Source organism: Idiotropiscis lumnitzeri, unplaced genomic scaffold, assembly GCF_059441095.1.
Source record: "Idiotropiscis lumnitzeri isolate Australia: NSW breed Sydney's pygmy pipehorse unplaced genomic scaffold, RoL_Ilum_1.0 HiC_scaffold_37, whole genome shotgun sequence".
Taxonomy (NCBI): domain Eukaryota; kingdom Metazoa; phylum Chordata; class Actinopteri; order Syngnathiformes; family Syngnathidae; genus Idiotropiscis; species Idiotropiscis lumnitzeri.
The window spans coordinates 665308-686598 of record NW_028283575.1 but is presented as its reverse complement, the minus strand read 5'-3'; the positions used below and the strand labels follow the sequence as shown (position 1 = coordinate 686598).

The window sequence follows — 21291 nt, the reverse complement described above, 5'->3', positions numbered from 1 at the left end:
CGTCAAAACTTTAAAGGGGCGCATTGTCAGTGATAAGAAAGAGAAAAGATATTGCCAGACCACTTTTCTGTAAAAACTTTCCTTGGGACGCCTCGGTGACCCCCATTAAATCCCTGACCCTTCATAGATAAAGTTGAGGCCCAGTGCCTCTCAGGGCTGTAATTTATGTGGCAGAGAAAGGTCCAACAAGCCTTGGTAATCTTTAAAACAGTATCGTCATGGCCATGGAATGGGTTGTGTATGTTGGAACTTGTGAAGATACACTACAAGATTGTATCGACAAAGCATCTTAACGCACTACCAAATTATTATAAGCCATTTGAGCAAAACAGTGACTGCAAAAAATGACTTCATTAGCCTGGGTTACTGCAGGAACCAGGGCAAAATGAATTCATTTGCATATTTAGTCACAACAATTTGGATTTCGTGGCAGAGAACCACTTAGAGTGTGATTAAGAGCTTTCACTGCTGCTTTAAGGAATCAAAAAATTACATTCTTTTCCCACCACATTCACATTGCACGCCGGCCTAATTGTCACAGGGACACATTATACTGATAAGTTGCGGTGCATTTCAGCCCAGCGTCATTTTTTCCCCGCATCATCTAGGAGGCGCCACACGACTGTGGAGCCGTCCAAATTATCACCAAACCGCGACTTGACCTTCCTCCCGACTGGAGGAACTCAGACTTGTAACACAGACCAGGTGCGCATTCCAGACTGATAAGAAGTAAAAGTGTTTGAGAACCAAGGTCGCAGCCTGAAATCAAACTGACTTTTATGCGATGGGAGTACTAACATTGTGATACCAACGGATAAGAGATTGTTAGGATAAGCAGGAAGAGCGTAGGCGGGTGTGAGCTAATTAAAATTTGGGGTTTCCCATCTTGTATGAGTTGTATGGTTACAATGTGGACTGACAGTCAAGATAAATGTTCATGCGTTCTGTCGACATTGGGCTTTAAAAACCACAACAGGAAAAGAAAAGTTGTGCATAAAGCACGTCTAAAATAGTTATTTGTGAACGCAAAATTCACTTAACAGAAAATGACACAATTACAATTGGAAACTGCCTCGCCTTTATATCGACACAGCGCAGCTAAAAGGGAAAATGAACACACCCCCACACGCACACACACGCAGAAAATCAACTTGACAATTTGATCCCACGCCAGGGAAAAAGGTACCAGTAATTGAACGCACACATTGGGAGAACAAAGGTGCAAACATTGCTGAGGACAGGATCAGCAAATTGGCAGATGGCAAATCCTGGCTGCCTAATTCATTGATTGGAAAAGTAATAAGAGTGACACACGAGCATAACTATGTGTCAAGAGAGGGGTAGTATGATATGAAATTGTTCCCACATACAGACTTTTCAACAAAAAACTTTTTTTTAGACAGTGTTATTTGTTTGAGATGCAATATTGTTTGGTTGTAATTCATATGTTTTCAAAATGGATTAAGTTGTTTCCGACAACATATGTTGATGCTAAAACAGTTGGAAAAAGTGTTGTGTAATCAAATTGTCAGGTTCAATCACCTAAGCATTCACTGAACATAGGCTAAATGAATGGAAGGAAGACAAGAGTTGATCTTTTACTCGCGAGGAGAACGAACGGAGGTGTGCTCAGTTACATCTCCAAATTCGTTCTGGAGCACACTCCGCCGAGCCCTCTATTTTATTAGGGAAGTCCCTAACAATACAATGTATTTGCACTAAGGGATGAAGGGGGGAGCACCAGCAGGAACATGTAAACATCTCAGACACAAGAGGAAAGACAGACATCAATGGCAGTCATCCACTGATTGAAAAGGCAGATATGCCCTTTTAGTGCTCTGGTACTAAAGTCTCAGTCCTTTTGTTTCAGAGGTGTGTCTCAGCACACCTCCTTTGATGTTGCAGACGTTGATCCAGTCTTCAGGCATCCGCTTCTCTGTGAAGTCTTCTCATCCATATGGTCAAACATGGGTCACGCTGTGGAACAATTCTTTTGCAATACTAATAGAGTAAAATATGGGATAAAATACATCTTCAACCTAACACAAATTATCCTGACATTTGGAATTTCAAGAAGTGATTTGAAGTGAAAATTATGCATTTTGTGAATGATGTTGTAACAAGTGGGACAGTTGTTGCAAAATTGACTCAAAGCGTCATTGTGCATACAGTCTGCAGGACTTGTGGAACGCACAAATGGGACTGTTAAGGGCAAACTTATCAAGACAATGAGGGAAAAAAAGGAGACAATGACCAGACTGTGTTTCAATCACAACAATGAGGATAGTGCCAGCCGAAGTTAGGACACTATCCCCTATCGACTCTCAGGTTCATCAGAACCACCAGCGACTGGCACATCAGTCCCAGTCCACATGGGAAACATGTTTTGACCAAAAAGAAAAAAAAAAAAAAAGACGCAATTACTGGTCAGTGTGTTCTGATCCACAGAGAAATCACGTCCGTGTGGGAGACCAACTCTTCTTCAAGGTGCTGAAACGACTTCGTTGGGACAAGTGAATGCTGAGATGGCCCTCGCCAGATGATTGCAGTGACCCCGACGGCAGCAAAGGTCGCGGGGCGTGGCAGCTGGATCCACCAGTTGCAGTACAAGCTTCTCCGGTTTCCAGCTAAAGGCCGAGCAACGCGAATCCCTCGAACAGGAGCCCACCTGAGTCACAATATCGGACCACACGCACATCGGAACCGCACAACCAGCCACAGATACGAATGTTGAAGCCACAGAACAAAAAGATTAGATATTGTTTGGAAATTAATGACGTACATAAAGAATTTTAGCCTTGATTGGAGAACATTACTGCATTTACATTTTTAATAAAATGAAACAATTATTGATGTTATGACCACTACGAAGAATTTGAAAGACAATATATCGGGATAATTATGGTTTTCATTTTTGTTATGTGTAGTCTGTTCATGTTGCATTATTCTTATGACAAAGATGATTATTAACTGCATGTTTGTTGCCCAAATGTACCATTACAACCTGATTGATGTTGAGAATGACGAATTCGAACTGGACAATGACAAACTCGAACTGGACACTGAAACCTAAATAACACATGGACCCTTTTGCCCCTGCCCCCACACATGCACACACATACACCACACACGAAGATCCGGGAGGTAAAGACGGCTGTCCCCTCCTACAACGAGGCAAGGGCCTCCATCAAGTCGCCGCAGAGACAAGCTCTGCGTGGAGACAAACTCTGCGTGGAGACAGTTTTGTTATTTTTCACTAGGTATATTGAAGTTTTTTTATGTTTTATTCCCAAGTGACCAACATACCATGAGAATCTCGTTCCACGCCGGAAGGGAGGAGGGGAATTTTGTCCCTACTGAGGGTTTTCGCCCCTCCACGGATGACCACACTGTTGTATGATTTCATTATGATGATCTGTCTTAAAGCCGTAAGGACATGATTTAAACCCACAAACGGGGAAATGTGAGATGGGATGAGGATATGTAAATAGTTTGTGTATTTCTAATCATGTTTTTATACACTATTTGTATCAGTTATAATTGCGCACACACACAGACACTCACATTATTGCTTTAGCACACACGCGCACAACTGGAACACACGCACACACTTTAGTTTCGAATTCCTGACTGACTACTGTGGTTGATTGCTTCCTGCCTGCCTGCTAGAATTTCAGACAGACCTCCATTGTCTGCTTAGGTTGCTGATAAAAGACCGAACGGGTGGTAGAGAGTGAGAGAGAGTGCGCGAGATTGAACTGGCAAGACGCCTGCTTCACCTCCTGACTTCCTCTCCCATTCGCGAATGGTCAAAAACAAAACTCTAACTGGTTTGGTCTGGATTTATGCCACCTTCAGTCTAAAAATGGCGTCAGGACGTTTTAAACCTGACAGTTGCCTTGAGATCTCCGAGCTCGAACTGCCCTATTCCCACCTTGATCACAAGCTCCCATGAACCACTTGGACAGGGTTGCCTGTGTCCTTCTCGTTGATGTCCTTTGTGGCTCCATTCCTTTTCAGTGCTCCTAAAACAAAAAAGACAAGAAGCCAACTTAGTAAAGCTATTTAATGATTGTGAAACCTTATGGGACATGCTGAAATGTCTTCACACCACAATCCCTTAAAAAAAAAATTAAAAAAAAAATATATTACCGTATAGAACATCAGAAAAAGGCAGGTCTCGGCGCTTGTTCTTGCTACGATGTCCAAAGAGATTGTACTTCAGAGACAGAGGATTTGTCATGATGAACGCCATCATTGTTCTGACACTATCGTCCAATCCACCAATACCTGCAACCATTATAACATGGGTGTCACTCGATCCAGATAATCATCACACACTTAAAAATATTTTGGCAGTTAAACTGGGTATGATAAACGTCACAGGAAAGGAATTGTCGATTAAGTGAACAGCTTCGGTAACGCCATATACACTCAAAGGGCAAGAGCCCAACATTCTACCAAAATGATTATGATTAGGGAGGTAACGATTCACTCAAGCCCCGATTCGATTTTTGATTTTCAGTTCCCGATTTCGATTCGATGTTTTAATTGTTTTAAGTTGCTGCCACGTTTGTCTCTGTGCGCTCGTGTGATGCTGCAGCGATCCACAAACAAAATATGTCTATACGTCTTGTGCATTTTGAATGGAACCAAAAAACAATACACGATGCCAAATTGTACTATTATTATGAAACTGCCTATGAGTAGTAAAAGAAATACTTGTAAAAATATTTCACATTTTTAGAGCCCCAATACATTCTTTTAAATATAGAAGGGACTGAAATCATGTGAAAATTGAGTCTTTTTCTCAGTTTCCGACTTGGGGTGAACACATTCGGCTTATCATAGTTGCAGTTGACCATCTTGAACTCTGAAGTCTTTCAACTCGGCCTTCCGAATCAGGGTTTTAGAGGTGGGGCTATTTAGTGATACAGTAGGATGGTTTGATCTCTGTAGCTCCAGAATCAGGAATGTACTGGGACTGGGGTTCCTACTTGGGTTTAGGGTACCTAATTTTATATTTCAAGAAATTAAATAATTATTTATAATTTTGAAGATAATACATTAAAATTTCATCATTTTCATACCTGCATTAGATCCTGCAGTAGACTCACAGACTCAACACGTTGGACGTACTCAAGGACCTTCTGCAGCGCCTCTCTTGGTTAGGAAGCTTTTTCTCTGTGACAATCCATGGGGAGGTGTAGATGGTACTTCGTCATCACAGGCTTCAGACTCGTCACTTGAGAAAACATCCCTGCAATGGATGCATAGACACTTGGGCATGAATGTCATTTAACAACAAAAGCTAGAACAAAAAGCTTTGCATTTAAAAGAATACATCTGTGATGGGGAAGCCAGGTTAAAGTGTTAATTTTATAATTATGTAATTAGCTGCAGGTTAGTCTAGTGAAGGTGTAATCACTTCTATTTTGGAGCATAGCTTTTGCTCTGTCCAATCATTGCCTCACCTGCTGAAACCCACATTCGGGTATTTTACAAACCAAAAACTTAAATACCTGTACAGCTCTCATTTTTAACTTATTTTCTCTAACCTTTACCCACAAAATTTGAATATTCAAAATAAAAGTACACAAAGAAGTCACAATTTTTCCACATTAGTTACTTACGTAGTTCCTCTCAAATGCAGCTCAACACTGCATTGAATTAGAGCTTGATAAGCCGACACACAAAACATACAAAGCACATTGTGGCATGATTCTGAATGAGCCAATCTAGCATTTCAACATCTGTTCAACTGTTGGAATTTTAACTATTATCTGACTCTATTAACCAACATTCATCCAACAATTATGCGCGCTCGTTTTGGACACTGCATTGAATTAGAGCTTGATAAACCCACACACAAAACATACAAAGCACATTGTGGCATGATTCTGAATGAGCCAATCTAGCATTTCAATATCTGTTCAACTTTCATCTTGAATTTCTATTATTTAAATAACAGGCAACATTCAACAGTTAATATGTTTTGCTTTACTTACCCAAATCAAACACATCACAAAAAAGCCTTAAATGAGCTAGTGGAGTAGATTGTATTAATTTGAGTGAAAGCTTAAGTCTTTTGGAGAATTTTGGAGAGAGATCGAGGGACACTGTGTTTAGCGTCGTAGGCCCAATGCGAACAATATGTAGCTCGTTGTAAAGGTCCTCATAAAAATAAATAAAACACACAACGCTTATCAGTATTATTAAAAGGGTGATTATAATGTACTTAAGTTTTCCCCAAAATAATTCGAGTACGTACGTTGTTGATATACCCTCTGTGTTCTCGTCACTTATCATTTTAGCATACTGTGTTTTAGCTAACGCACCAAGCAGTTTTCCAACACAGGCAACCTTGAAAAATTACAAAACACATTGTAAAGTAAGTCTAAAAAATGAGAGCCAGACATTTACCCAAGATTAATTAATTAATTCAATTATCGTTCGGGACTCACCGTGCTTTCAGCTCTTCTGCCGCACCTCAAAGACCGCGTAGCTTGCATTCGCTCCTTTTCTCACAGTTTGAATATGCTGCCTTCAAAAGAATCTGTAATTTTGACAACTCCAACTTGAATCTACAAAAATCAAGCAATAAGGTAGAAATAACTTCAAATATACTTTGAATAAAGATCTTTCACAGCATACAGAATTAATAAAATAACTAATTACTAATGTTGATTTTGTTTATTTAAAAAAAAGTAACTGTGTTGACTGTTGGATGTGGCTGACAATGCTGGACCTGCCTTGTCAAATAGTTCATAGATGACAATCTTAGCTGTCTGGTATATTATAAAATGTTATCTTGTCCCTTAAGGGTTATTAAGTCACAGTTGGGGGTACATGTAAATTCACAAAATATAACGTCCAGCCTTGTTAAATTTAGCATAGATAAATACATGAATTTAATTTTAATTTTAATAAATCAATCAATCCTCTGTACTGCTTCTTGTCCTCACAAGGGTCCCCGGGAGTGCTGGAGCCTATCCCAGCTGTCTTCGGGCAGTCGACAGGGTACACCCTGAACTGGTTGCCAGTCAATCGCAGGGCACACAGAGACAAGCAACCATCCGCTCTCACACTCAGACCTTGGACCAGTGACCAATCAACCTATACTGGATGTTTTTGGAAAGTGGGAGGAAACCGGCGAAAACCCTAGCAGGCACAGGGAGAACCTTGCACTTCTGTACTGTGATGCGGACTTGCTAACCAGTCCGCCACCGTGCCGCTTGTTCTAAAGAGTCCCAGAAAATAAAAACACCCGTCCCTTAGTCAAAAGCGGAAAAAGTCCAACAACAACCCGACCATAATTTGCATTGTTCCATAAGTTAAATCAATGTCAAACCTAATAAAAGCTGACTTCTGGTCCTCAAAAATCCTACACTTATTTTAGTCCTTTCACAATCTCGCAGCATAGGCTCCATGGCCATGTCTCTATCGTTTTGGCATCCATTGAATAGTTCTACTGAGAATAGTCTTCGGGTGGTTACTATTAGCATAGCATGCATTAAATATCAAAAAGGCTCCAGAACAAATTTTCAAACCCATGCCCGCTTAGCTCATCTATAACCCATACAGGACCCAGACATGGTTGACCAGCTCTAACCTATGCCCACTTATCCCACACATAACCCAAACAGGACCGATAAATGGTGACCACTTCTAACCCATGCCCACTTAGCCCACACATAACCCAAATAGGACCCAGACATGGTTGACCAGCTCTAACCCATGCCCACTTGGCCCATATACAGCCCATATGAGACCCTCACATGGTTGACCAGTTCTAACCCATGCCCACTTAGCCCACACATAACCCAAATAGGACCTATAAATGGTTTCAGTAGTAGATTCAGTAGTTTTTATCATTACAGCATTTTCCCCTCTGTATAATGGACAGACATTAGGAGTGTTTCCTTACACTTAGATACGTTTATACTGTGTATATTTGCATGCTTTTTATGAATGTCTGCTGCTAATGTTATACATTAACGGCTACATTACGCCGCCGACTCTGTGTGAGCTATATCTTTGCTGCTGTAACACCTCAAATTTCCCCATTGTGGGACTAATAAAGGCCATCTTTATCTTTATCTTTACCAGTTCTAACCCATGCCCACTTAGCCCATACACAACCCGTATTGCACCCACAACATTTGCCCAGTTTAAGCCCATGCCCACCAATCCCAGATGGCGCCCACATGGAACCCTGTACCATTGCCCACTTCTAGCCCATTCCCACTTGGTACCCAGGAATCCCGCATTTACCCCATTTGGGGCCCAGTTGGACATGTTGGCTGGGTACAGTACTTTTATTCTTGCAGTATTTTTATCATTGCAGTATTTTCAATCATTCAGTATTTTTTTTTATCATTGCAGCATTTTTATTTATTTCCCCTCTGAACCATAGACAGGCATTAGGAGTGTTTCCTTACACTTGTATATGTTGTGGGCTGTAAGTGTGTATATACATGGGGATCTGTGTATATACGTATATACTGTGTATATTTGCATGCTTTTTATGAATGCCTGCTGCCAATGTTATACATTAACGGCTACATTACGTCGGTGCCACTGTGTGATGTATATCTTTGCTGCTGTAACACTGCAAATGTCCCCGTTATGGGACAATTAAAAGACATCTTTATCTTTAGAAATTGAAGATTCACTTGCGAGGCCATTTTCAACACGGACCTTTCAAGAGAAGCTATATCGTCCAACACTCGGTCAGTGCTGTCTAAGTGCTTTTCTGTATATTGTTTGTCCACCCGTGGTGTCATAAATTATGGTATTATGAGGGGGATTTATTCAAGTAGGACTAAGTAGGACTTCATTGAAGGCCCAGGTGTGAAATGCATGGCCCTCCACTGGTTCAAATAATATCTAAAACTAAATTACCAGTTACATGTGCAATTTCAATATTCAACAATTATCTCAACAAAAAAGGACAATCTGAATTTTTTTTAAATGCACAATAAAACAGAAAAGCCATTTCCGGGTATTTTACAATTCAGTCTTCATTGGGGAAAAAACATTCAACAATTTGCTTTTCTTATTTAATACATAGTTCAGCACAGCAGGTGGCGGACAAGCACCTTAAAACGTCATTCGCCTACACAAGGAAGAAGAACATGCCAGAGGCGCTCCCGTGTCCTCGTCTTTCGGTCAACCTGAGAATAATGTTCTTGAGGATTAAAGTTTATAAATGTAAGTATGATGTGATTTTTTATTTTATTTTATGTTGTTGAACAGTGTTTTTGTTTATTTTATAATTTCGTCATTAAAAGGCTGTGGCGGTTGGAGAGTCAGCTTCGTGTTAGGGCGTGTTAAAGATCCCGATACCCACACTACACCCTCATTGAAGTATATACGAGTAAAATTATTCGAGCGCGCAGCCAAAGTATATTGTCCACAATTATTTGCGGACTTAACCAAAATCCCATTGAACTGGCGATGTTCGGTGGAATTCTTGTGCCCATGCTGAAAAAAATTCTCTTCAAATGTACATATCAAATTATGACATTATGATAAACAGTTGCATGTGTGCAATTTCGGTCACTCTTTTAAAGTCACCTACGTGTTTTGTCCGAGTGCAGCTAGCGTACTTAGCGACCTTGTGTGCATGCGCCGCAGATTGTGAGAGCGCCTCAAATAGTACAAATGAAGCTATAGCTTGTTCCGGTGGGTCCCAAGCCAGGGTTTTTTCTTAACTACCACATTACTTAAGTTTTAATATCACTCTCAACGTCAAAATTGTTACAAATAAATACATAATGATAACGTGCCGCCAAGCTCGATGACATAGGAGGCGGAAGTTGGTGTCGTCACACGCATTGTCCCAATTTTGCAATATCGGTACGCTTGGAACCTGTGCTCTGCAACACCCCATGTACACGTCAACGAGGAACGTATGGTGTAGAGTGTTTATTGCGATTGGGCCATTCTTTGTCACGGTCTTCTCTCTGACAAATTGGCATATTTAGCAGCCAAAATATAATGAGCCGTTGCTGTGATAGTAGTTGCAGCCCAAGGTTATTTTAGTAAACGAAAATGAACTCAAAACTTGAATAGAAAAAAATAAAATTCGATAATGAAAAAAATACAGTGAACCCTCGGTTATCGCGGTTAATGGGGACCGAGACCACCCGCGAAAACTGAAAATCCGCGAAGTAGCGGCGCACCTTCAAAAATGCTTAAAAAAAAAAAGTGCGAAGTAGTGGTGCACCTTCAAAAATGCTTAAAAAAAAAAAATAATAAATATGTATATATATATATATATATATATGTATATATATATATATATATACACGGGTAGAGAGAGAGAGAGAGTGAAATTCATGCTATAACAAAAAAAAAAAATTATTATTAAAACTTATTATTTTTTTATTCCCCAGCCATTATTTTTGTATTTATTCAATTACTTCTTTTTGTATTTTTTTAATTACTTCGACCTTTACCTGCTGGTACGCCGTCCGGTGTGCCCTGTGAAATGAAAGGTGGCATTCTTCATTTATTTTTTTTATTCATTTATTCATTCATAACTGACAGCCTCGCGCTCCGCTCGTGCTCGGGCGGAAGAGGTGCTCCTCTTCGGCTTAATTGTCATGCACCTGCTCCCCCGAAGCGTGTCTCCGTTCGGTTGAACTCGGTTTCATTTCGCCCCGCCCGTGCCCGGGGAAGGTGCTTCTCTTCGGCTTAACTGTGACGCGAGCATGCCCTCCTCCTCCGGAGCTTCCATTCGGTTAAACTTAGGGGCCGCTTGACACCGCCCGTGCCCGGGGAAGGTGCTCCTCTTCGGCTTAACTGCCACGCACGCCGGCCGGCCTCCTCCGGAGCTCTCGTACGCTCCCGAACAGAGCGAAATGTCGCCCCGCTAGTGCCCGGGCGGAAGTTGTTCCTCTTCGGCTTAACTGCCACGCACGCTGGCCGGAGCTCTGGTACGGTCCGAACCGCGCGAAACGTCGCCCCAAATCGTGCCCGGGGGAACGTGCTCTTCTTCGTCCACTCTCCTCTTCGCCCACGCTCTTCTTCGGCGCATGCCGGCCGTCTAACAGCTCCAGCGCCCCGTCGTGCCGCTCGGCGAAACTACAATGCCCCCGAATATTTTTTAGACCCGCGAAGCACTGAACCCGCGAAAGGTGAACCGCGAAGTAGCGAGGGTTCACTGTAAAATGAAAATGCTCTTTCAAAAATTAAAACTATCTAAAACTAGTGATGGCAAAATGAAGCCCCATAAAGCAGCCAAGCCCTGCAGGGAAATACTTCACACACGAATGGGCTTCGAGATGCTTCATTTTTCTTGACTACGCCATCCCGTGGACAGAAAAATGTATAACATGCTTGGTGCATGCAATAAAATGGTGAGCTGTAAATCATGCTCTGCTTACCAAACAATATGTATTTGAAGAGTGATTTTAATTGTTCTGTTTTACTTTGTCTTCTCACTTCTCCAATATTCAGACAGCTCCGCAGAGACCAACGTTTCACCCCCACACTGATATAAAATGGACCCAACCGTTTGGGTCTCTTTCCAAATTTGGTACCAAAGCCTCCCCCACAGTGCGGCAGCTATCTTGAATTGGCCCGTTCCCAGAGAGTTTTACTTCATTCAGTGTCATTCAGTATTATTCAAAATCTTTCAGTGTCATTCCAAATCATTCAATGTCATTCACGATCTTTCCACATCCTTCCACCTTCCATCGTTCAGTGTCATTCCACATTCTCTTTGATATATAACATAACATAACAATAACATAATCCTGGGTCAGCAGACACCTAATTAATGTGTTAATACATGATACATTTTTATATAAGCAACACTTATGATTGTAACGTATTTTTAATTCTTTCTAGGCGGGAACTGTCCGAACAAAAAATTCATGCAATTTGTAATTATACACTTTGTCATACAAAAAGTCACTCAGGGCAAGAGAAAAAGAATTGTCACTTGCCCAAGTTGGGCAAGTAATTTGGCCACTCGGGCAAGGCAAATTTTAGTGGCACTTGCCCTATGGGGAAGCAGTTTTTAAAGTTAACTTCGAACCCTGTGATGGTGTCTTGTGACCAGTCTTAATCAGCTGATGTTCCATGAAGGCGTGCCTTACCTGTCACAAGAATGAAGGCAAGTCACGCCCCCCGCTGTCCGTTCACTCCGCCAAGATGCTGCTCCAGGTGGTAGAGAGGATGAAGGCTCCCTTGTCTCTGTTCATGGTTTTTATGCCTCGCTTGCAGATCTCAATTGCTTCTTTGATCCAGCGCTGTAGTTTGTTCTCTCCGGTGCGGATGACCCTGCCCTTCTCCCAGTCCATGATGTGGTTTTCCCTTTTGCAGTGGTCAGTGATTGCTGATTTGTAATGTTCATGTTGTGCTTGTTCTTTTACTGCTCTGATTTTTTAATTTTTTTGACAGGTAAGTCACACCCTCATGGAACATCAGCTGATAAAGACGGGTCTCAAGACACCATCATGCGACACTCTGAAGAAGGCGAAAGACTCGCCGAAACATGTCAGGTAAAAAATTAACCTAAAACATAATTGTCTGCTTTTAATGAATCAGTCAAATATCAATAATAAGAAGACAAAATGAACCTAATACAAATAAATGAATGCTTAATAACTCCCCTGGACATGCTCCTAAAAATCCAAACCTTCACCTGTAAATAAAACGTCCCGACCTGAAGACATCTTAATGTTATTATTTTGTTATACACACAGCGCCGCCAAGTGGAATCAAAAATTTGTTTTTATTTTAATTTTCACGTACTGCACGGTGCCCTTTTGACGAATCCGACTGAAAATTAGTCAGAAAAGACTCACTTACTCTCTGCCGAATTTTGTGACGTTTTGGCAAAAGGCGTGGCTATTACGGTGCTGAAAAGTCCGATTGTACTCTGTGGCAACAAAAGCTCCGGCAACATTACTCAGATGATACTATCTTCTCGAAGTTGTACACATTTGAGGATACTTCAGCCCTGAAGACATCCACCAACTTATTTTTCATCGTAGTAGTAGCGCCACCAACTGGTAAAAGCTAATACAAGTTATTTTTTTGGATGTTTTTCTCCGTGCAACTCAACAAGGTCGCCCTCATATATGCTCGGATGACTGTTTCGGCCATGAGGATGTCACAATACGAAATTCATCCTTTTTCGTGAAAAGTTGTGGGAGTGGCATTGCACTGTTCGGCAATAAAACAACGCTGATTATGAGGTTCTAAATATGAACGACAACTCGTGAAACTTTACACACACATCAGGCAGAGCAAATTTATCAATATTTTATACGTTAGTTGTGCAGCTATTTTGAAATGGCTCGCCATGGCCCTCGAGAAATGTTAAAAAAAGCAGCCCTGGTTGAGTGTTTCACCTCGCTTTTTGTAAATTTTATGGAGTACAGTGAACCCTCGGTTATCGCGGTTAATGGGGACCGAGACCACCCGCGAAAACTGAAAATCCGCGAAGTAGCGGCGCACCTTCAAAAATGCTTAAAAAAAAATACAATATATATAATAAATATATAAATATATATATACGGGGAGAGAGAGAGAGAGTGAAATTGATGTTATAACAAAAAAACCAAATTATTATTAAAACGTATTATTTTTTTATTCCCCAGCCATTCTTTTTGTATTTATTTAATTACTCAGACTTTTACCTGCTGGTACGCCGTCTGGTGTGCCCTGTGAAATGAAAGGTGCCATTCTTTCTTTCTTTATTTATTTATTCATTTATTCATTCATAACTGACAGCTTCGCGCTCCGCTCGTGCCCGGGCGGAAGAGGTGCTCCAATTCGGCTTAACTGTGACACACGCCCACCCTCCTCCCCCGGAGCTTCCATTCGGTTAAACTTAGGGGCCGCTTGGCACCGCCCGTGCCCGGGGAAGGTGCTCCTCTTCGGCTTACTGTGACGCGAGCATGCCCTCCTCCTCCGGAGCTTCCATTCGGTTAAACTTAGGGGCCGCTTGGAACCGCCCGTGGCCGGGGAAGGTGCTCCTCTTCGGCTTACTGTGACGCGAGCATGCCCTCCTCCCCCGGAGCTTCCATTCGGTTAAACTTAGGGGCCGCTTGGAACCGCCCGTGCCCGGGGAAGGTGCTCCTCTTCGGCTTACTGTGACGCGAGCATGCCCTCCTCCTCCGGAGCTTCCATTCGGTTAAACTTAGGGGCCGCTTGGCACCGCCCGTGCCCGGGGAAGGTGCTCCTCTACGGCTTAACTGCCACGCACGCCGGCCGGAGCTCTGGTACTGTCCGAACCGCGCGAAACGTCGCCACCGATCGTGTCCGGGGGAACGTGCTCTTCTTCGTCCACTCTCCTCTTCGCCCACGCTCTTCTTTGGCGCACGCCGGCCGTCTAACCGCTCCAGCGCCCCGTCGTGCCGCTCGGCGAAACTACAATGCCCCCGAATATTTTTTAGACCCGCGAAGCACTGAACCCGCGAAAGGTGAACCGCCAAGTAGCGAGGGTTCACTGTATGTATAAGACCAAGACCTACAAAAAAGACTCTTGGAGCAATGAGCTAGGTTTTACAGGAAGTCGGCCATTTTGAATTTACTTAAAAGGGGGCGGGTCACCACAATGGACTTTGTGTAGAAATTATTATTGGGGCCCGAGCAGCGACCGCGGCGAGGTCCCTATTGTTTTTGTGGAAATTATTATTATTATTATTATTAGGGCCCGAGCAGTGACCTGTTTATTTTTTTTAAGCATTTTTGAAGGTGCGCCGCTACTTCGCGGATTTTCAGTTTTCGCGGGTGGTCTCGGTCCCCATTAACCGCGATAACCGAGGGTTCACTGTACTCCATAAAATTTACAAAAAGCGAGGTGAAACACTCAACCAGAGCTGCTTTTTTTTAACATTTCTCGAGGGCCATGGCGAGCCATTTCAAAAAAGCTGCACAACTAACGTATAAAATATTGATAAATTTGCTCGGCCTGATGTGTGTGTAAAGTTTTACGAGTTGTCGTTCATATTTAGAACCTCATAATCAGCTTTGTTTTATTGCCGAACAGTGCAATGCCACTCCCACAACTTTTCACGAAAAATCACGAATTTCGTATTGTGACATCCTCATGGCCGAAACAGTCATCCGAGCATATATGAGGGCGACCTTGTTGAGTTGCACGGAGAAAAACATCCAAGAAAATAACTTGTATTAGCTTTTACCAGTTGGTGGCGCTACTACTACGATGTAAAATAAGTTGGTAGATGTCTTCAGGGCTGAAGTATCCTCAAATGTGTACAACTTCGAGAAGATAGGATCATCTGAGTCATGTTGCCGGAGCTTTTGTTGCCACAGAGTACAATCGGACTTTTCAGCACCTGAATAGCCACGCCTTTTGCCAAAACGTCACAAAATTCGGCAGAGAGTAAGATCATTGTCTTGAGTCTTTTCTGACTAATTTTCAGTCGGATTCGTCAAAAGGGCACCGTGCAGTACGTGAAAATTAAAATAAAAACAAATTTTTGATTCCACTTGGCGGCACTGTGTGTATAACAAAATAATAACATTAAGATGTCTTCAGGTCGGGACGTTTTATTTACAGGTGAAGGTTTGGATTTTTAGGAGCATGTGCAGGGGAGTTATTAAGCATTCATTTATTTGTATTAGGTTCATTTTGTCTTCTTATTATTGATATTTGACTGATTCATTAAAAGCAGACAATTATGTTTTAGGATAATTTTTTACCTGACATGTTTCGGCGAGTCTTTCGCCTTCTTCAGAGTGTCGCATGATGGTGTCTTGAGCTGATGTTCCATGAGGGTGTGACTTACCTGTCAAAAAAATGAAAAAATCAGAGCAGTAAAAGAACAAGCACAACATGAACATTACAAATCAGCAATCACTGACCACTGCAAAAGGGAAAACCACATCATGGACCGGGAGAAGGGCAGGGTCATCCGCACAGAAGAGAACAAACAACAGCGCTGGATCAGAGAGGCCATTGAGATCTGCAAGCGAGGCATAAAAACCATGAACAGAGACAAGGGAGCCTTCATCCTCTCTACCACCTGGACCAGCATCTTGGCGGAGTGAACGGACAGCGGGGGGCGTGACTTGCCTTCATTCTCGTGACAGGTAAGTCACGCCCTCATGGAACATCAGCTGATAAAGACGGGTCACAAGACACCATCATGTGACACTCTGAAGAAGGCGAAAGACTTTCGTATTGTGACATCCTCAAGGCCTAAACACTCATCCGAGCAAATATAAGGTAGATTTTGTTAACCTGCCCGGAGAAAAACATCAACGAAAATAATTTGTATTTGTTTTAACCAGTTGGTGGCGCTACCACTGCGATCAAAAATAAGTTGGCAGCCGTCTTCAGGGCCTGAATATCCTCAAATGTGAAAGATTTCCAGAAGATGGATCATCTGAATCATTTTGCAGGAACTTTTGTTGCCACGGAGAATAATCAGACTCTGCGGCACCGTAATAGCCACGCCCTTTGAAGGAAAGTCATAAAAATAGGGATAGAGTAAGATCAATGTCTTGAGTCTTTTCTAGCCAATTTTCAATCGGATTCGTTAAAAGGGCACCGTGCAGTACGTCAAAATGTAAAAATTTATATTGATTGGTGCAAGGTGTATAACTGAATATAAACATATAGATGTCTTCAGGTACCGACTCTTTATGTACATGTGAAGTTTTGGATTTTTAGCAGCACGTGCAGGAGAGTTATTAAGCATTTTGTCCATTGCGGCGAAGGAAATCTTAAGTGAAAACTTTGAAGCCCCGCCCCCGTCATATAGTATTTCGGAAACAAAAAATTTTAGCCCCAGTGTTTGTCCCAGGTCTTCAGATGCTACAGACAGAATTTTAAGGCAATCAGATGAAGCCTTTAGGATCAGGGTGCAAAAGAATGACCCCTGTAAACATGCAAAAAAGGGCAAAAATCGGACTTTCAAAAATTCATAACTCACTTCCTGTTCATATTAGACGTTAAAAAATATCAAATTTTTCGCCATGCCCGATGAGACTGCCAAGTTTGGTGAGTTTTTGTGCATGTTTCGGGGGTCAAAAATGCGATCGAACAATCGGAAAAATAATAATAATAATAATTCCTACAAAAACAATAGGGACTTCGCAGCGGTCGCTGCTCAGGCCCTAATAATAATAATAATAATAATAATAATAAAAGTAATAATATTTTCTACAAAAACAATAGGGACCTCGCCGCGGTCGCTGCTCGGGCCGAAATAATAATTTCTACACAAAGTCCATTGTGGTGACCCGCCCCCTTTTAAGTAAATTCAAAATGGCCGACTTCCTGTAAAACCTAGCTCATTGCTCCAAGAGACTTTTTTGTAGGTCTTGGTCTTATACATACAGTGAACCCTCGCTACTTCGCGGTTCACCTTTCGCGGGTTCAGTGCTTCGCGGGTCTAAAAAATATTCGGGGGCATTGTAGTTTCGCCGAGCGGCACGACGGGGCGCTGGAGCGGTTAGACGGCCGGCGTGCGCCGAAGAAGAGCGTGGGCGAAGAGGAGAGTGGACGAAGAAGAGCACATTCCCCCGGACACGATCGGTGGCGACGTTTCGCGCGGTTCGGACCGTACCAGAGCTCCGGCCAGCGTGCGTGGCAGTTAAGCCGTAGAGGAGCACCTTCCCCGGGCACGGGCGGTGCCAAGCGGCCCCTAAGTTTAACCGAATGGAAGCTCCGGAGGAGGAGGGCATGCTCGCGTCACAGTAAGCCGAAGAGGAGCACCTTCCCCGGGCACGGGCGGTTCCAAGCGGCCCCTAAGTTTAACCGAATGGAAGCTCCGGAGGAGGAGGGCATGCTCGCGTCACAGTAAGCCGAAGAGGAGCACCTTCCCCGGGCACGGGCGGTGCCAAGCGGCCCCTAAGTTTAACCGAATGGAAGCTCCGGGGGAGGAGGACGGGCGTGTGTCACAGTTAAGCCAAATTGGAGCACCTCTTCTGCCCGGGCACGAGCGGAGCGCGAGGCTGTCAGTTATGAATGAATAAATGAATAAATAAATAAAGAATGCCACCTTTCATTTCACAGGGCACACCGGACGGCGTACCAGCAGGTAAAAGTCGGAGTAATTAAATAAATACTAAAAGAATGGCTGGGGAATAAAAAAATAATACGTTTTAATAATAATTTGGTTTTTTTGTTATAACATGAATTTCACTCTCTCTCTCCCCGTATATATATATATATATATATATATATATATATATATTTATTATATATATTGTTTATTTTTTTTAAGCATTTTTGAAGGTGCGCCGCTACTTCGCGGATTTTCAGTTTTCGCGGGTGGTCTCGTTCCCCGTTAACCGCGATAACCGAGGGTTCACTGTACTCCATAAAATTTACAAAAAGCGAGGTGAAACACTCAACCAGAGCTGCTTTTTTTAACATTTCTCGAGGGCCATGGCGAGCCATTTAAAAAAAGCTGCACAACTAACGTAGAAAATATTGATAAATTTGCTCGGCCTGATGTGTGTGTAAAGTTTTACGAGTTGTCGTTCATATTTAGAACCTCATAATCAGCTTTGTTTTATTGCCGAACAGTGCAATGCCACTCCCACAACTTTTCATGAAAAAGGACGAATTTCGTATTGTGACATCCTCATGGCCGAAACAGTCATCCGAGCATATATGAGGGCGACCTTGTTGAGTTGCACGGAGAAAAACATCCAAGAAAATAACTTGTATTAGCTTTTACCAGTTGGTGGCGCTACTACTACGATGGAAAATAAGTTGGTAGATGTCTTCAGGGCTGAAGTATCCTCAAATGTGTACAACTTCGAGAAGATAGGATCATCTGAGTCATGTTGCCGGAGCTTTTGTTGCCACAGAGTACAATCGGACTTTTCAGCACCTTAATAGCCACGCCTTTTGCCAAAACGTCACAAAATTCGGCAGAGAGTAAGATCATTGTCTTGAATCTTTTCTGACTCATTTTCAGTCGGATTCGTCAAAAGGGCACCGTGCAGTACGTAAAAATTAAAATAAAAACAAATTTTTGATTCCACTTGGCGGCACTGTGTGTATAACAAAATAATAACATTAAGATGTCTTCAGGTCGGGACGTTTTATTTACAGGTGAAGGTTTGGATTTTTAGGAGCATGTGCAGGGGAGTTATTAAGCATTCATTTATTTGTATTAGGTTCATTTTGTCTTCTTATTATTGATATTTGACTGATTCATTAAAAGCAGACAATTATGTTTTAGGTTAATTTTTTACCTGACATGTTTCGGCGAGTCTTTTGCCTTCTTCAGAGTGTCGCATGATGGTGTCTTGAGCTGATGTTCCATGAGGGTGTGACTTACCTGTCAAAAAAATTAAAAAATCAGAGCAGTAAAAGAACAAGCACAGCATGAACATTACAAATCAGCAATCACTGACCACTGCAAAAGGGAAAACCACATCATGGACCGGGAGAAGGGCAGGGTCATCCGCACAGAAGAGAACAAACAACAGCGCTGGATCAGAGAGGCCATTGAGATCTGCAAGCGAGGCATAAAAACCATGAACAGAGACAAGGGAGCCTTCATCCTCTCTACCACCTGGAGCAGCATCTTGGCGGAGTGAACGGACAGCGGGGGGCGTGACTTGCCTTCATTCTTGTGACAGGTAAGTCACGCCCTCATGGAACATCAGCTGATAAAGACGGGTCACAAGACAGCATCATGTGACACTCTGAAGAAGGCGAAAGACTTTTGTATTGTGACATGCTCAAGGCCTAAACACTCATCCGAGCAAATATAAGGTAGATTTTGTTCACCTGCCCGGAGAAAAACATCAACGAAAATAATTTGTATTTGTTTTAACCAGTTGGTGGCGCTACCACTGCGATCAAAAATAAGTTGGCAGCCGTCTTCAGGGCCTGAATATCCTCAAATGTGAAAGATTTCCAGAAGATGGATCATCTGAATCATTTTGCAGGAACTTTTGTTGCCACGGAGAATAATCAGACTCTGCGGCACCGTAATAGCCACGCCCTTTGAAGGAAAGTCATAAAAATAGGGATAGAGTAAGATCAATGTCTTGAGTCTTTTCTAGCCAATTTTCAATCGGATTCGTTAAAAGGGCACCATGCAGTACGTCAAAATGTAAAAAATGATATTGATTGGCGCAAGGTGTATAACTGAATATAAACATATAGATGTCTTCAGGTACAGACTCTTTATGTACATGTGAAGTTTTGGATTTTTAGCAGCATGTGCAGGAGAGTTATTAAGCATTTTGTCCATTGCGGCGAAGGAAATCTTAAGTGAAAACTTTGAAGCCCCGCCCCCGTCATATAGTATTTCGGAAACAAAAAATTTTAGCCCCAGTGTTTGTCCCAGGTCTTCAGATGCTACAGACAGAATTTTAAGGCAATCAGATGAAGCCTTTAGGATCAGGGTGCAAAAGAATGACCCCTGTAAACATGCAAAAAAGGGCAAAAGTCGGACTTTCAAAAATTCATAACTCACTTCCTGTTCATATTAGACGTTAAAATATCACATTTTTCGCCATGCCCGATGAGACTGCCAAGTTTGGTGAGTTTTTGTGCATGTTTCGGGGGTCAAAAATGCGATCGAACAATCGGAAAAATAATAATAATAATAATTTCTACAAAAACAATAGGGACTTCGCAGCGGTCGCTGCTCAGGCCCTAATAATAATAATAATAATAATAATAAAAGTAATAATGTTTTCTACAAAAACAATAGGGACCTGGCCGCGGTCGCTGCTCGGGCCCCAATAATAATTTCTACACAAAGTCCATTGTGGTGACCCGCCCCCTTTTAAGTAAATTCAAAATGGCCGACTTCCTGTAAAACCTAGCTCATTGCTCCAAGAGACTTTTTTGTAGGTCTTGGTCTTATACATACAGTGAACCCTCGCTACTTCGCGGTTCACCTTTCGCGGGTTCAGTGCTTCGCGGGTCTAAAAAATATTCGGGGGCATTGTAGTTTCGCCGAGCGGCACGACGGGGCGCTGGAGCGGTTAGACGGCCGGCGTGCGCCGAAGAAGAGCGTGGGCGAAGAGGAGAGTGGACGAAGAAGAGCACGTTCCCCCGGACACGATCGGTGGCGACGTTTCGCGCGGTTCGGACCGTACCAGAGCTCCGGCCGGCGTGCGTGGCAGTTAAGCCGTAGAGGAGCACCTTCCCCGGGCACGGGCGGTGCCAAGCGGCCCCTAAGTTTAAACGAATGGAAGCTCCGGAGGAGGAGGGCATGCTCGCGTCACAGTAAGCCGAAGAGGAGCACCTTCCCCGGGCACGGGCGGTTCCAAGCGGCCCCTAAGTTTAACCGAATGGAAGCTCCGGAGGAGGAGGGCATG

The 21291-nt window shown here is 42.8% G+C and overlaps 1 long non-coding RNA gene across 1 annotated transcript; it reads right to left on the bottom strand.

Moving 5' to 3' along the window:
* Positions 1-1198: 1198 nt before the first annotated feature.
* On the bottom strand, positions 1199-19299 carry LOC148315802 (uncharacterized). The gene is made up of 6 exons (XR_015840561.1): positions 19204-19299; positions 6465-6584; positions 5091-5260; positions 4153-4290; positions 3935-4025; positions 1199-2668 (listed from the first exon to the last, which is right to left on the bottom strand). It is a non-coding gene; the product is annotated as an uncharacterized LOC148315802 (long non-coding RNA).
* Between the last annotated feature and the right edge of the window lie 1992 nt (positions 19300-21291).